A 13756-nucleotide genomic window follows, 5' to 3' on the forward strand; every position below is an offset into this window, starting at 1 on the left:
TCCCAGGCTCATGAGGACTGAGAAGGATTTACCAGGATAACACTTCCTTGCTGGGAGTTAATTATTCAGCTTCACTATTAGCCTGACTGAAAACAGACAGCTGCACTGAGGTGTCACAGACCCTGATCAAACAAAATAAGAAAAAAAATTTGCCAAATAGTAATGAAAAGTTAGGGACTCTCATGAGGATGAAAGGGGTAGACTGCATCTTTCCATCTCTTCAGCTGAAGATTAAGCTATCTCCTTGTTTCAAGATTGAGCTCATAGAGAAAATGAGACTTCTTTTTGAGCTTTAAGGATTTTATTCTTCCCTTCTGACTTCATTACAGTGACCTTACTGGCACTTTTCATGGTGAGCAGAACAATTAACTGAGTAGGACACAACTTCCATTTCAGTCTAACTTAAATTTTAACTGGAAAAAACCCTGTAATTGCCATCATCCTTTATTTTGTACCATTGTCTCAAGGCATCTTCTAAAATTGGATAATGCAAACAGATTCCCCTTTCCTCTATGCCTCTCCCTGCTAGAAGGGTAACAAGTTTCAGTCATATGTATTACTACCACACTTTTTGCAAACATCTGGGAAAAAATCTTTTACTACTAATTTTATTTCAGTTCAAAAGACCAGCACAGGCTGGTGCACTGATGGTGAGGAGGCCTTATGATACTTTCTTGCAGAGAGTAAAACTCATCCTCCACTCCCAGCAAGCCTTTTTTTTTTTTTTTAATGAGCCACCATGTCCTAATGTAAAGGTGTGAATTCTAACTATAAATTTTGGCAAAAAAACCCCACACAAATATAAGCCCTAGTGCAGAAACAATTCAAGAATAAAAAGTCTTCTCATGCCACTGTGGGTTATTGTTCTTCACAAACAGGAATATACATTCCAGCTTGCAATCGTTCAAACAGTTCAAACAACTACATCCACACTAAGACTCTTCTACCATCTGGTATACACAAAAGCTTCAAAATTTTATGTGGAAAATTATGTCCACTGAAATGCAAGTAACTGTGCATCACAGTTAGGATATCACTTGTTTGCTCTCACTCTCTTTCATTTCCTAGTAAATAATGTTTGGACAGTGCTAATGTTTAGCAATTTATTTTTCACACATTTAATTAATAGCTTTGATCTAAGATTCTTAGCAAGAAAAGATGAAATTCAGCAAACATTTAATGCCAGGCATGCAAAAAAATTCCCACCTACTTGGCCCCAATACAGTGAAAGTCTAGAAGCACGCATAATGTAAAGGTACTGCATACTTATGCAGAGGAAAGCAAGGAGCATGGCAAAAAGGTTGAAGGCATAAACACTTTTTAGATATATCTGTTCACGTGGATTTCTCTCTAAAACAACCATGACAGAGCCTGGTCTAAGGTGCCCCCCCCTCAAATGGCCTATAGTAGCAGCAGTTACAAACTAAAACTCACTTACTATTTTCAGTTACCCTGCCCAAATCCTGACCTGTCTTTGCTGTGCTCTGAATTCTAAAACCAGCCACACATATTTCACACAAACTATGGGTTAAACACTACATGTATCTGTATGTGCATATGTAACTCATCAGAGTTTTTATTGGTGGGACCACCTACTACTTCCAGTAATCACAAATTAGAAATTACTTTACACTTTCTTTTAAACTTCTAATCTGGATGCCTGTTACAGATTGCAAAGCCTGCAATGTATCTCAAATGTACTTATACACAGATCCCCTTCCTCCGCACTCCAAAACAGGTTTAAATTGGTAGTATGGGCAAATCTTGAAGAGTCTGCTATTCATCAGGCACTTCACTCGTCCCTCTGTAGGAAGAGCGGGGTCCCGCAATAGCTGCATGCCACTGTGAAACACGCATCCATACCCATGGGCTGCCCAGGCAGCAGCGGAAGTCACTCCAAATTTAAGGGTCTGGTTGTTAGCATGTGTGCTTCAGTTGCTTTGAGGAATGTGTGGGAAAACTGATTATTCTTAATTGCACTGTATGTCTAAAATGCTAAAACAACAATCATGTCATCCCTCCCCGACAAAAATGGTATCATCATAAATGCGGCAGTGTCTTTTTCCATGAAGCTTAACTCAGATGTCTTCGGCTGCTATTTTAAGCTTCCCATTACAAAACAGCTGATTATTTGCCAGTCATTGCTGCTGATAAAGCAGAAACTTCCAAATGTTATTACCACAATATTGATGCCAACATTTAAGGGTGATAACAATGGTTTTATTCATCACCCATAAATGTACGCACACTACAGGTTACCACAGGTTACTGTCTGCTCACAGAAAGCTGCACAATCTTGTTATGCAAAGGAGAGTAAGGGCAAAGTGCAGACAGATTTTAATGAGATTTTGTTTTGATAAACTGCTGTCCATCACATCGAATCATTTCACATTAGTGCAATAAAAGGCACTACACACACATGGCAAAAGTCTTTTGGCAAAAGTCTTTTTTCCCTTCTTTTTCTGAAGGATGAGGCTTTCTGGTAAGATTCTTGAGGGCAGAAGCATGATTTAACCTGCTATTTCCATGTGGTATCCTGAGCAACAAGACACCACTTGGGGAAGACAACAAACAAGCAAACAACAATAACAAAACATTAATCCACATCTTATTCATGGATAAGGTAGAGACAGATTGAGGAGCATCCAGAAACATAGCTTTCCAGCATGGTGTAAAAAGCTTGGAAAGACAATCTGTAAATTCACACTAAATGATACATACTACACCACACCAACATACGGATGTTCAACACTGGATCTCAAGGTCCAGCCTGCATACATCAACACCTCACACTAATGGATATTACAGGAACTCATTAATACTCAGCACATTTCTGAATTTTATCACTGCATATACCTGAGATAATTTGTGACCGAAACATTTTAACCTCCCTAAACACATGGAACATAAACTCATTTCACCTTCAGAAACATGTTCTAAGTAGCTTACCAGTATTCTCCAAAGATGCTATATAGACTACACAATAAAGACACAGGTCAAACTTAACCTTAGCTTATCATCAGAGAAGTCAAAGACTTGCTGAGATAATATGAGGCCAAACAAACCAGTCTTTGCACTGTTTTAAGTCAACAGCCTTTCAAAATTTGCCAGCTTTCACAGTATTAATAAAATATCAATCTCTTGTATTTATTGTCTGCTTTTTGAATTTTAAGCTTATATATGCTATGGCAATCATCAATTATACAGAAATATCTTTACATATGTTTCAATTTGCATGTTGATTCCACAACGAAACTTTAAAATGTAAGGGACTAATTAAAAGATATGCCAATTCCAATAAAATGATCAAAAGTCCAGGTCAGTTTTCAGTACTTGAATCCAAAACATGGAAATCAAAACCACCAGCACATCTGCTGCCGCGTATGGTGATGCTTTACACCCTCCATCAGGTATTAGCACACATTCATAATATCTTCTCCAGTCTCCACTCCTCCAGGATAAATGGTCCCAGCTCTCTCAGCCTCTCCATATGAGATGCTCTAAGCCCTTAATTGCTTTCATAGCCCTTCACTGTACCTGCTCCAGCATGAGCACGTCCTTGTCCTACAAACTCCAGAAGTGGACCCAGTTGCAGACCCAAAATTGGATCTAATGGTTATTCATCCTCACTGGTGCTGAGCAAAGGGGAAGAATCACCTCCCTCAACCTGCTGGCAATGCTCTTCCTAGTATAGAGCAGGATGCACTCTTTATTATAGAGGTATACTACTGACTCTTGTTCCATTTTTTGTCCACCAGGACCTCCAGGTCTTTTTCTACAAAGCTGCTTTCCAGTCAGTCAGTCCCCAGTCCACAGCAATGCATGAGGTTATTTTCTACCATGTGCAGGAATTTGTGTTTCTCTTCATTGAATTTCTTTAGGTTCCTGTTGGCCCATTTGTCTAGCCTGTTGAGTCTCTCTGTACGGCACAAAAACCTGGAGCATCAGCCACTATTCCCAGTTCTGTATATTCTGCAGACTTGCTGGGGGTGTGCTCTGTCCATCACCCAGGTCACTAATAACTACGTTAAACACTACTGGCCCAGTAGTGATGCCACTGGTGATTGGCCTTCAGCTGGACCTTGAGCATGACAGGTCAGCCAGTTTCCATTCCACCTCAAAAAAATCTATATCTGAACCAACACTGCTGAGGAAAGGCACAAGGAGGGCACTTCATGGTCTAGTCTCAAAAGCTGTTTGCAATTAAATCCAGCATACATTGAAATATAGCCCCCAGCCATCACCATTAGTGGGCAGCTTCCCAGTGCCACAAGGAGTGTCAAGGTCAAGTATCAATGGATGTAAGTGCCATCCAGGCATTTCTTCAGAAACTTTTCAGAACAGAGCATTTAGAGGCAAACAGTACATGGGGATAACAAAGCATTGGGTTTTTTTAAATTATTCCATCATTAGGAAAGGTTGATAGCTTTAATTATCTGAACAAGGTACTGATGATTTTCATTACCACTTTAGTGGCCACTTTAGTGATAATGGCAGTCGATGGTCAAAACATTTCAAAGCTTTCAGGCCTCCTCTTGAAGGAAAATTTGCACTCCATCAGGAATGGCAAAAGGTCTTTGTTACTTATCTATGACTTTTCTTATCTGGTGTTCCTAGGTGAATTATGGGATCTGTAAAGATACTGATAAACCCTCTTTACTGGCAATAGCTAATGTTAGATATCCTCAGGTTTGAAGCATCTTGCAAGACAGCACTGCCTTTTGATTCATAAATCTGAACAGCAGCATGTCTAAAAGCACACAATGATGGATCCTAAGGGGAACAGCCGAGGGCCTGTGGATAGTCATTAGTATTGATGAGTTCTGGAGCAAGACATCAACTGCCTTCTCATTGTTTTACAAAGCAACAGGCTGATTGCTCCACATGGCATTATGAAACAGCTTGTTCAAGTTTTTTGAAAGAAGCCATCCTTAATAAAGGCTAGACCAACTATTTCTGTAAGGTACATGTTTGTCAGCAAAACAAGGATTGCTCTCATCAAGGCAGAACACTTCTTTAAGCTCCTTCCCAAGGCTGGCATACAAGCAAACAGGCTGAAAGAATCCAGCTCTGGAAAGTGCAGCACTTACCCGAGAAGTCTGTAAATGTAAAACCAGAAAAAGCCAAACCATTTAAAACAGAACAAAACAAAACCAAAATAACACAACAGGTTTCAAACGTATCAGCACCATCTTTTCAAAAGAGTCATTTTCACATGCCACTCCTTGCTCTCCCCTCCACCTTCCCATTCACAGCAGTCTCCTGCCTCACTCACAGCATCAGTCCATCATTACCCAGTCAAACACTACATGACCACCCATAGGTTTCCATTTACACACTTGAAGTACTTTCCTGGTGTTAGTGGGTGTAGCAAAGAGAAAAGCTCTACTCTTGCAAGCTTGGAACCACAGAAAAATTAGAATGTTCAATGTAATTTATTGCATAATTTGTCTTCAATTACACTTTGAAGTGTCCAGTATGGTGACTATGAAGTTTCCAGCATAGTGTTCAATTCAATGCAAAGGTTGTTTAAGGGCAAGTAGGGTCTAGTCTTGCCGTAGACTAAGGGCTGCAATAGAGAAGGTGATGTACTCAGGATTTGACTGACCAACTCTGCCTTCTACTCTACTACCAACTTTATCAAACTCTGGGTCTCAAATATATTAAAGAGTAGGAGATCCTCAGTTTTGCTTCAGACCCAGAACAGTTACAGTCCTTCCAGATGGGAAAAACTTGGCACATTCTTTCTCTACCTTTACACATTGGTTTGAATAAAACATCAGCCGTGCCACAGAACCACGGAGTAGTTCTTTCTTCTTTCAAGGGAAGGGTACAATCCTTTCATAACAACTTAAGATTTAATTACTGTAACAAATGGGAACAAGACCAAGAAGTTTGGTCAGTGGTTGTTCTGAGCAATACAAATAAATCATAAAGACCACACACTTTGAAACTATTTGCCTACTTTGCACTCTCTTCCAGTGAAAGCAAACAGTAAAAATAAAAAAATGTAAATTTCATAGACTGGATTAATGTATGCTGAATGTGCTCACTGAGCAAAATGAAGAAGGGCATTCCACACAAAGATTTCATTTTTTCCCTCTCATCTTTTCAACCTGGACTGCTTGTCTCTCTTCACTGCCATGTTGCAAACTGTACTATCCTGCAGCTTCAAAGGTATCACAGTCTACCAGACAGATCATTATTAAGAAAACCTGCAATAATTCTCTTGCAGAGAAGGAAAGTTTGACTGGAAGCCATGAGCTTGTGGGAAAGGTGTTTATGGTGAGAGTGGAAATGATTACTTTGGCCTCTGAGATGAGGCAGAACACCAGCACTGATGTCAAGGAAAGCACACTACAGACTACCAGCCAGGGAGATCACTCACTTCTATGGAATCCATGATTCATTAGACAATTTTTCTGATCAACCTTCAAGTCCTATATATGTGTGAGTGCAAAAAAAAAATTACCTTGCCAACCAGTCCTGAAGCACAGCAGACAAGAATCATTAAATGTGCTCTAAAGTATCAGCTGGGCACACTACTTACCAAGAAGACTTTTATAGCTGTTAGTTTGAATTCCATAGTGCAATTAACATTGATTTTGGATTGCATCCCCTTATTTTCAGAGAGGAGACTTTTCTCCCCATCATCTCAAAAAATATACGGTGCAAGGAAATTGCACCATTTTCTTTGTTTTCTAATGTGAATGCAATGTAGGTCTAACCTTGCCACTCAAAAACTCCTGGAAGAGCAGTGAACAGCTTTAAAGTGGAAAACTTGTCACTTTCCCAAATTTCTCAAATTTTAAATGCCTAAACTATACCTCAATTAAAAATAAATTCTCTGATCCTGTAAACTAACATTAAAACTGTCCCTTACTATTTGAAAACTAAAATATCAGGCACAGAATCACATTCTCCATTGCCACATTAGTTTTCCATTAGTTTTTCAACAATGAAATTACACACACACAGACATGCACACACAAAATAAATAAACTTTAATCACAGTATCACACTGGAGCCAGTGTAATTAACATTGTGTCAGCCTTTCCATTTAAGCCACTATTTTCAAGAGGTTTATAGCACCACCATAAAAACTCAGTTAGGTTGAAATTAAGCAAACAAGGTCTTATACAGCAAGCAACATTTAAGTATATATACAGACAGCAGCCAGTTACTACTTAAATGGGAATTAAAATAGACTCTTACTGATTTTAAAGGGCACTGCAGAGCTATTTTTTTAAACAATATTTTTCCCAACATTTACAATAATCTCTCAAAAGCCTGAATCTAAGTTATGTTTCCTCACCCTTTTTCCTTCTCACACAATAGTTCACACAATTTCTTCCAATTTTGGGATTGTGAGCATTGTTTTTTTGTTTCACTTTTAAAGTAAAAGAATGCAATGAAAACATTTATTTTCAAAAACACCACACACGAGCACAGTCTGATCCTGATACAGGCCTCCAGGCATTACCGAAGCAGAAATGACAAAGAGTTTTCACACCTCCCAAAAATCATAAGATATAGCAGTCTGGAAAATCTGACTACTCAATATGAAGTTTTAAGAGTGCTATTTACAATTTATTTCTACATGAGGTCCTATTTTTGTTTTCTGTGGAAATCATCAGAGCAGGAGTTGTGTCATTATTTCAGTCCCTTTTCCCCCTCTACTCTGACTTTAAGTGATGCAGTGGTACAGTTTTCAAAGGTGAGCTTTGTAATGCTGACTGTCTTTCTGGTAGCTCATACTAAGCCAATCAGCCTGGCATTTTGAGCTCCAGGCAGATGACCCAGTGCAGGCAAATAGATCTCAGTCTGGGCAGGCAGTGCCATTAACTTAAAGGCCCTAATAACTTAATGTCCTGCTATAAAGAAGCCAAGCTGAATAATTTGTTTCTCAGACTACCAGCCAACAGAGCAAGGGCTAAAATTAGCACTGATGTTGACAAAAATCAGCAAAAACACCAATGAGGAAATAACAATTACAGGAGTGCAAAATTGGCCGTATTCCACAGTTTGGCACTTGGCAACTTAAAATAAGCAGCATGCATACTTGAAATCTGCCATTTAGCCCTAGAATTGACAAAGGTAGGTGAAACTACACTCCATTCTGCCAATGTCCCTTCACCCTGTTTTGGAGAAGATTTTGATTAATATCTCCCTCAAACAGTATTTGATCCTATGTCCTATTCAGTAGACATATTATGGGGAACTAAGGTTGCATTTCAACCTTGACTCTTCAGTATCCTTGATTTGCGGTTTTAAATCAGGCTAACTAAGGTTTATTGCATGTTGTTTGTTTTGGTTTAAAACACTACATTATCTCTAATCAAGGATTAGAGAACTGGCCAGACATCCAGGATGCACAGTATTTAAAATTCTGAACTTATGCCAAGAAATCTCATTGGCAGGCCATAGGAATAATGATAGTGAGAGCTATTTAAAATAATAATAATAATAATCAAAACAAGAAAAAAAAGGCCACATAAGTAGAACACTTGTGTATGGCTAAAAAGTCAGAAGTCCCTTTCCTCTTCACTGTACTGTAAATTTCTACCAGAATTTCCTGAAAAAATACAATATTCAGTCTTCTGTTTTACTCTAATATTCTTTTTTTAATCATTCCCCATTAATTTGAGAAATGCTGAAATATAATATCAGAGAAATACTGAAATACAAAATCACATTACTGCAATTACAACCTTTAGCTAGCTCAAATTTAGCATTATTCCAATTGTTAAAGTTTGAAAAATCAATACAATTGGAAATAAAAACATTATACCTTTTGTCAACTTAAAACTATGCTGGCCAACATTGAACCAATTTTTCAGTCTGCCAACTAGTAAATCAAATTATCTACTGAGAAGAGCTGAGGAAATCTGCATAGCAGTAGCTACTATCCCAGTTTTTAGCAAAGATCAAAATCACCTCCTTGCACCCCTCAACCCTCCAAAGTCTGATGATGCAATTACATCCATAAAATGGCAGCAGAAGGGAATAGGATGAGGCAAAAGGAGTAGAAAATCTCAGCTTCCAAAAAAATCCTACACTTCCCCCTTGCAGATTCAAAAGGAAAATGCTCTTAGTTTCCACTCACGGGTGGTTCCACTCACATCATGGTGTTCTTTAACAAACACACGTGATTCTTACAGCTGCCTTCCAAGAGCTTAAGGGATCCTACAGGAAGGCTGTAGAGGGACTTTTCATAAGGGTGTCTAGCAACATGGCAAGGGGGGATGGGTTTCAAGGTGAGGGAGAGTAGGTTTAGACTGGATCTTCAGATGAAGTTCTTCAGTACAAGAGTGGTGAGACTCTGGAGTAGCTTGAACAGTGAGATAGTGGATGCCTCCTCCCCGGGGGTGTTCAAGGCCAGGATGGCTGAGGCCTTGAGCAGCTAAGCCTAGTTGAGAGGTGTCCCTGCCCACAGGGAGGAGGTTGGAGTAGATGGTCTTTGAGGTCTCTTCCAGCCTAAGCCTTTCTATGATTCTCTGAAATTGCTACGTTTATTTGAGATTTCATATTGCCTAATGCTGTCATGATATTTTTTTTTTGGCTCTGGGTGGCTGTGGGAACAACCCCTCTCTCATACAAGAGAGTATGAAGACCCAAATGACAATTCTTATTTAATTATGGGAGAATCATAGGAGCCTGGCCTTATTTAGGGTCAGATTCTGACTCTGAGGATTGCCCAGTGCCACACAGTTTTAATTTCTTGGCACAATCTGCCAATTTACTTTCACTATCAGCCTACACCCTCACTTTTCCCTTTCTTACAGAAATTCCCAATGGCAAACCACAGTGCCAATTTAAAAGGTTACAAACCATGAATATACTCACCTTCACTGAACACTGTGACAGAAGGGAAGGTGCAAAATTACTGCATTTTTTGCTAGATAATTGCCATAAACTAATACTGAACACTGCACCAGCATCACTGTGCCTCAGTCAACTGACAAGCATCAACATGCACTGCTTCCACTAGAGCCTTTTGTTTTACATATTTTCATAATATGTATTTTCAGAAACTGAAACAAAGCAAGTACACAGAGCATGCAGTTAAATTAGATGTCAGTCACCTGTAGTCAAGTAAGTGTAAAGCTTCCAGCTACTAACATCCATATACCACAGCACAGCCACATCGCAGTCGGCATGCTAACAGCAAAGACCTCCAGCAAGAGTGAATATCGCATAAAGAGCAGATGATCCTTGTTGCAGAAATGATCCCAGCTATTGAGGGGTCTGGTTTGACTATGGCTGAGGGATGGTGCCAGCAAGGCTGGAGGAGCAGCCTGGCACCCAGCCTTCATCATGCTCTTGCCTCCCTCTTTGCTGAGTGGCCAAAGTCAAAGGGCTTGTCTCCTAATGATCCAAATGGCCTTGTGGTGACACTGGGGTTGGCATCAAATGGGAAGCAGCAAGCTCAGACACACAGACCTGCCATTGTGTTGGGAAGAACTAAAATGGGCTGCTGGCAGTAGTTTGTCCTGTTCTTGCACTCCTGATGACAGCCTGAAGTGCTGCCTGCCCACTGTCCCCTAAAGCTGGCTATGAAATGACCTTTCATAGAAACAAGGTTCTTGTCTCTTGATTATATGAAGCTGATTGCCTCACTTGGGGAAGGGGAAAAAGGAGCACATAGGGAGAAGAGGTGCAGAGATATGAAAGGGCACTCTTCCTCCTTGTCAGGGTGCTGATGAAAGCATTAGGATGGTTTACAGCTTCCTTTATAATGGTATCAAAAAATAATAGATAGGGAGGAGTAACATCATGCATTTAAACGGTTATATCAATTAAGACAAACAGTGACAGCTTTCAGCAACAGTGGGATGCTGCTACATTTCATTGCCTTCCAGTATACATTTCCTGTCACAGCCACAAAGCTCAGGCATTTTATTAGACATCAAAAAAACTGTGCTCCTGTGTGGGAAAGATTGCTAGTGAAAATTATGCAGGGAGGCATACCAATCTTCACATCAAGTTACATACTGAAGCATGAGACATTTCAGATGAAGAATAGATTTCTCCAGCTACCTGATTTGTCTTTTTCTTTTCAAAATCTGCAGAAGTCAAAATACACCAAGTGAGCAAACAAAACAACCTTAAGCTGCCATAAAGAAGGTAAAATCAACTGAAACAAGTGAGACATATGATTGTTCACTGGACTGCAGCTTCCAAATGAAAATGGAGGTCCTAAACAATAAGATTCGTATTCTTTTCACATATAAAGAAAGCCTTGGTTTTCAAATGTATGAAACAGGAGGAGAGCTTTTCCCTCCCCAATCCCACAATAGGTGTAAAGCCCACTTAAAATCTTGTTGGTCTTAAAAAACAACAGGAAAACTAGCAGGAAGTCTATGGTGGCACATGATTGCCTACCATGAGTGTTTTACAAGGTTTAAACTAGGCAGTCTGTGTTCCTCTACAGGAGACTGCATAAGCACTGAAGCCAGCACAGCACAGCCTAACTGCCTTCACATTTGTCCTGGTTTTCCACAAATTGCAGAACATGAACTGAGCCCCATCTTCCCAACAGCCCCTCTTAAGCCGCTACAAGTACTTGCAAAATGCAACCCACAAGCAATACCCACACCGGGACTTTGGGCCTTTCAATGATACCCATTTGGACAATAGCAGAAATCCCTTTGTCCAACAGTGGTCATCTCCTACTTGGATGTTTCTGAAAACCCCATGGTGCTCGTCTGCTGTTGACATCAAGAATCATGAAGTTAGAAAACAAGAACAAATTAATCAAGATTTCCACTGATCATTATTACATTAACACTTTTAAAACGCCACCTAAAAACATGGCTTGCAGAAAGACAGCTTCAGGAGCCACAGAGAGATTTTCCCTTTCCCCAGACTGGATGAGGCTTTGACCAATTTGGTCTAGTAGGAGGTGTTCCAGGACATGGCAGGAGGGTTGGAACTTGATGATCTTTAAGGTCCCTTCCGACTTGAACTATTCTGTGATGATTCAATGATGATAACTGGTTAGCAGAATGTAAACTTAAAGTTTAGAAAGATGTTATGTCATAAATATGCGTTCAAATAAAGGTTGCGTATGAGGTGAGGCAGGCACAGGCATGTCAGGAGAAAGGGAAGAAGAAGCATTTTTGTTAGGATTGTTATTATGTACCTAGGATCACGTTTGCTCCAATCCAGACAACAGACGCAGTGAATAGTAAAAGAGGACTTGGAACATTTTCCTGGACAACTCTCCTACCCAACATCCTCTCTGCAGAAGAAAGGGAAAGAAGAAAGGGATGGGACTTGTGCAAACCCTACTAATGGCAGCTGTCAGTTATGCTGCTAACTGCTCCACAGGCTGTGCTTCCCACACAAGTGTCCACAGCCAGATGTCCAAGACGAAGGTTTGGCAGAGAAGCATCTTGTTGACATGGACCAGTGTCAACTTCAATAATGACAGCTGCAGAAGTTCCTAAACCTCATTAGATCCACAGATACCTGATTCAAAGTGACCTCGTTCTAAACCTGATAGCTGTTTAAGAGTTAGACCTGGATATTTTGGAAGAAAATGAAAGAATGTAGGTGGCAAAAAAAAAAAAAAAAAGTGCAGTGATTTAGAGCAAACTCTCAAACTAGGACAACTTAGTCTGATAAACTGTTGTTTTACCTTCTGAGGGACCATAATATGACTTCTTGTTCTGAAAATTATAGAACCAGTAGCAATAGCTTTAGAATTAGTGGCAGCAAAGACTTGAGGTGTCATTATTCTGGATGTTAGCATTCAGAGAACATTTTAACCCACTGAAAGTTAATGGATTTAGCCTTAAGAAAAATGAGACAGTCCCCATGTAGAGCACATCAGTAGCCTGAAAATCATTAACAGGTAGATTATCACAGAATTCCATGTTAAGTCATCAAAGCAAAACCACATAGCTAATTCTCACTGGTATCTCCATTCTAACACTAAATTTCTTTAACCTTCCCAAGCAAAAACAAAGTGCCTATATCGTCATAGAGAAATGATCTCTACAAGCTTGTCATGCTGTTCTGTACCCTACTAGCTAAAATAGATGAAGATAGGGTTTATGGAAAAGAGATGAAGAATCAAAGCTCCTAAAATGCAATGTAAGGTGTGAACTGAGCAGTGGGAGAACAAAGATTGTCCTTTAAGGGAAGAATTTGAATGCACATGCCTTTGTTGTCTGGCAAGTCTCGAAACAGGAACACAGCAGAAACTGTATCATCACTGTGGAGCTAAACATGGCTCTAATCATTAACTTGGATAAAAGGTTTTCATGAGTGTTTAAGAGATTTCTTAGCCCAGCTTGCACCTAGACTGAAATAAAACACAAGTTCTAACATTGTTTATTTTTCAGTATGGACGTAGTCATGAACAGACACAAATCTATTCCTAATGCAACCCATCACTGCTTCCTCTCAGGTATATCACAAAGTTTGAGTGTTTCAAAAGCATGTAGACATATAGGGACTTTATTGCCCAAAAGCTTTACTGGCCATGCCATTTTGCCTCAGTTGGCCAAATCGTAACAACTGTATGTAATTACATACTGCTAAGAACACAAAGGAATGTTCTGCTGCTAGGTGTTCTTACATTTTGCTTCTTTTTGAGGCAGGGTGGCTGAGAATGGTCTTGGTCCATAAACAACTGAAGCAGTAGCAATTGCCTTCACATTTGAGGCAGAAATAAAATGCTGTCTAGATGTAAAAATAATTAAAAAGATGAGATCTCCAGATTATCTCCCTGTCATACATTCTTCCC

At 39.7% G+C, this 13756-nt stretch overlaps 1 protein-coding gene across 1 annotated transcript in view; it reads right to left on the reverse strand.

Annotated features, from left to right (window-relative positions):
* The window catches only part of SUGCT (succinyl-CoA:glutarate-CoA transferase), a 308741-nt gene that overhangs the window by 196450 nt on the left and 98535 nt on the right, over positions 1 to 13756 (reverse strand). The gene's annotated exons all lie outside the window — the stretch shown is intronic.

Source organism: Indicator indicator, chromosome 11 (assembly GCF_027791375.1).
Source record: "Indicator indicator isolate 239-I01 chromosome 11, UM_Iind_1.1, whole genome shotgun sequence".
In the NCBI taxonomy this organism is placed as follows: domain Eukaryota; kingdom Metazoa; phylum Chordata; class Aves; order Piciformes; family Indicatoridae; genus Indicator; species Indicator indicator.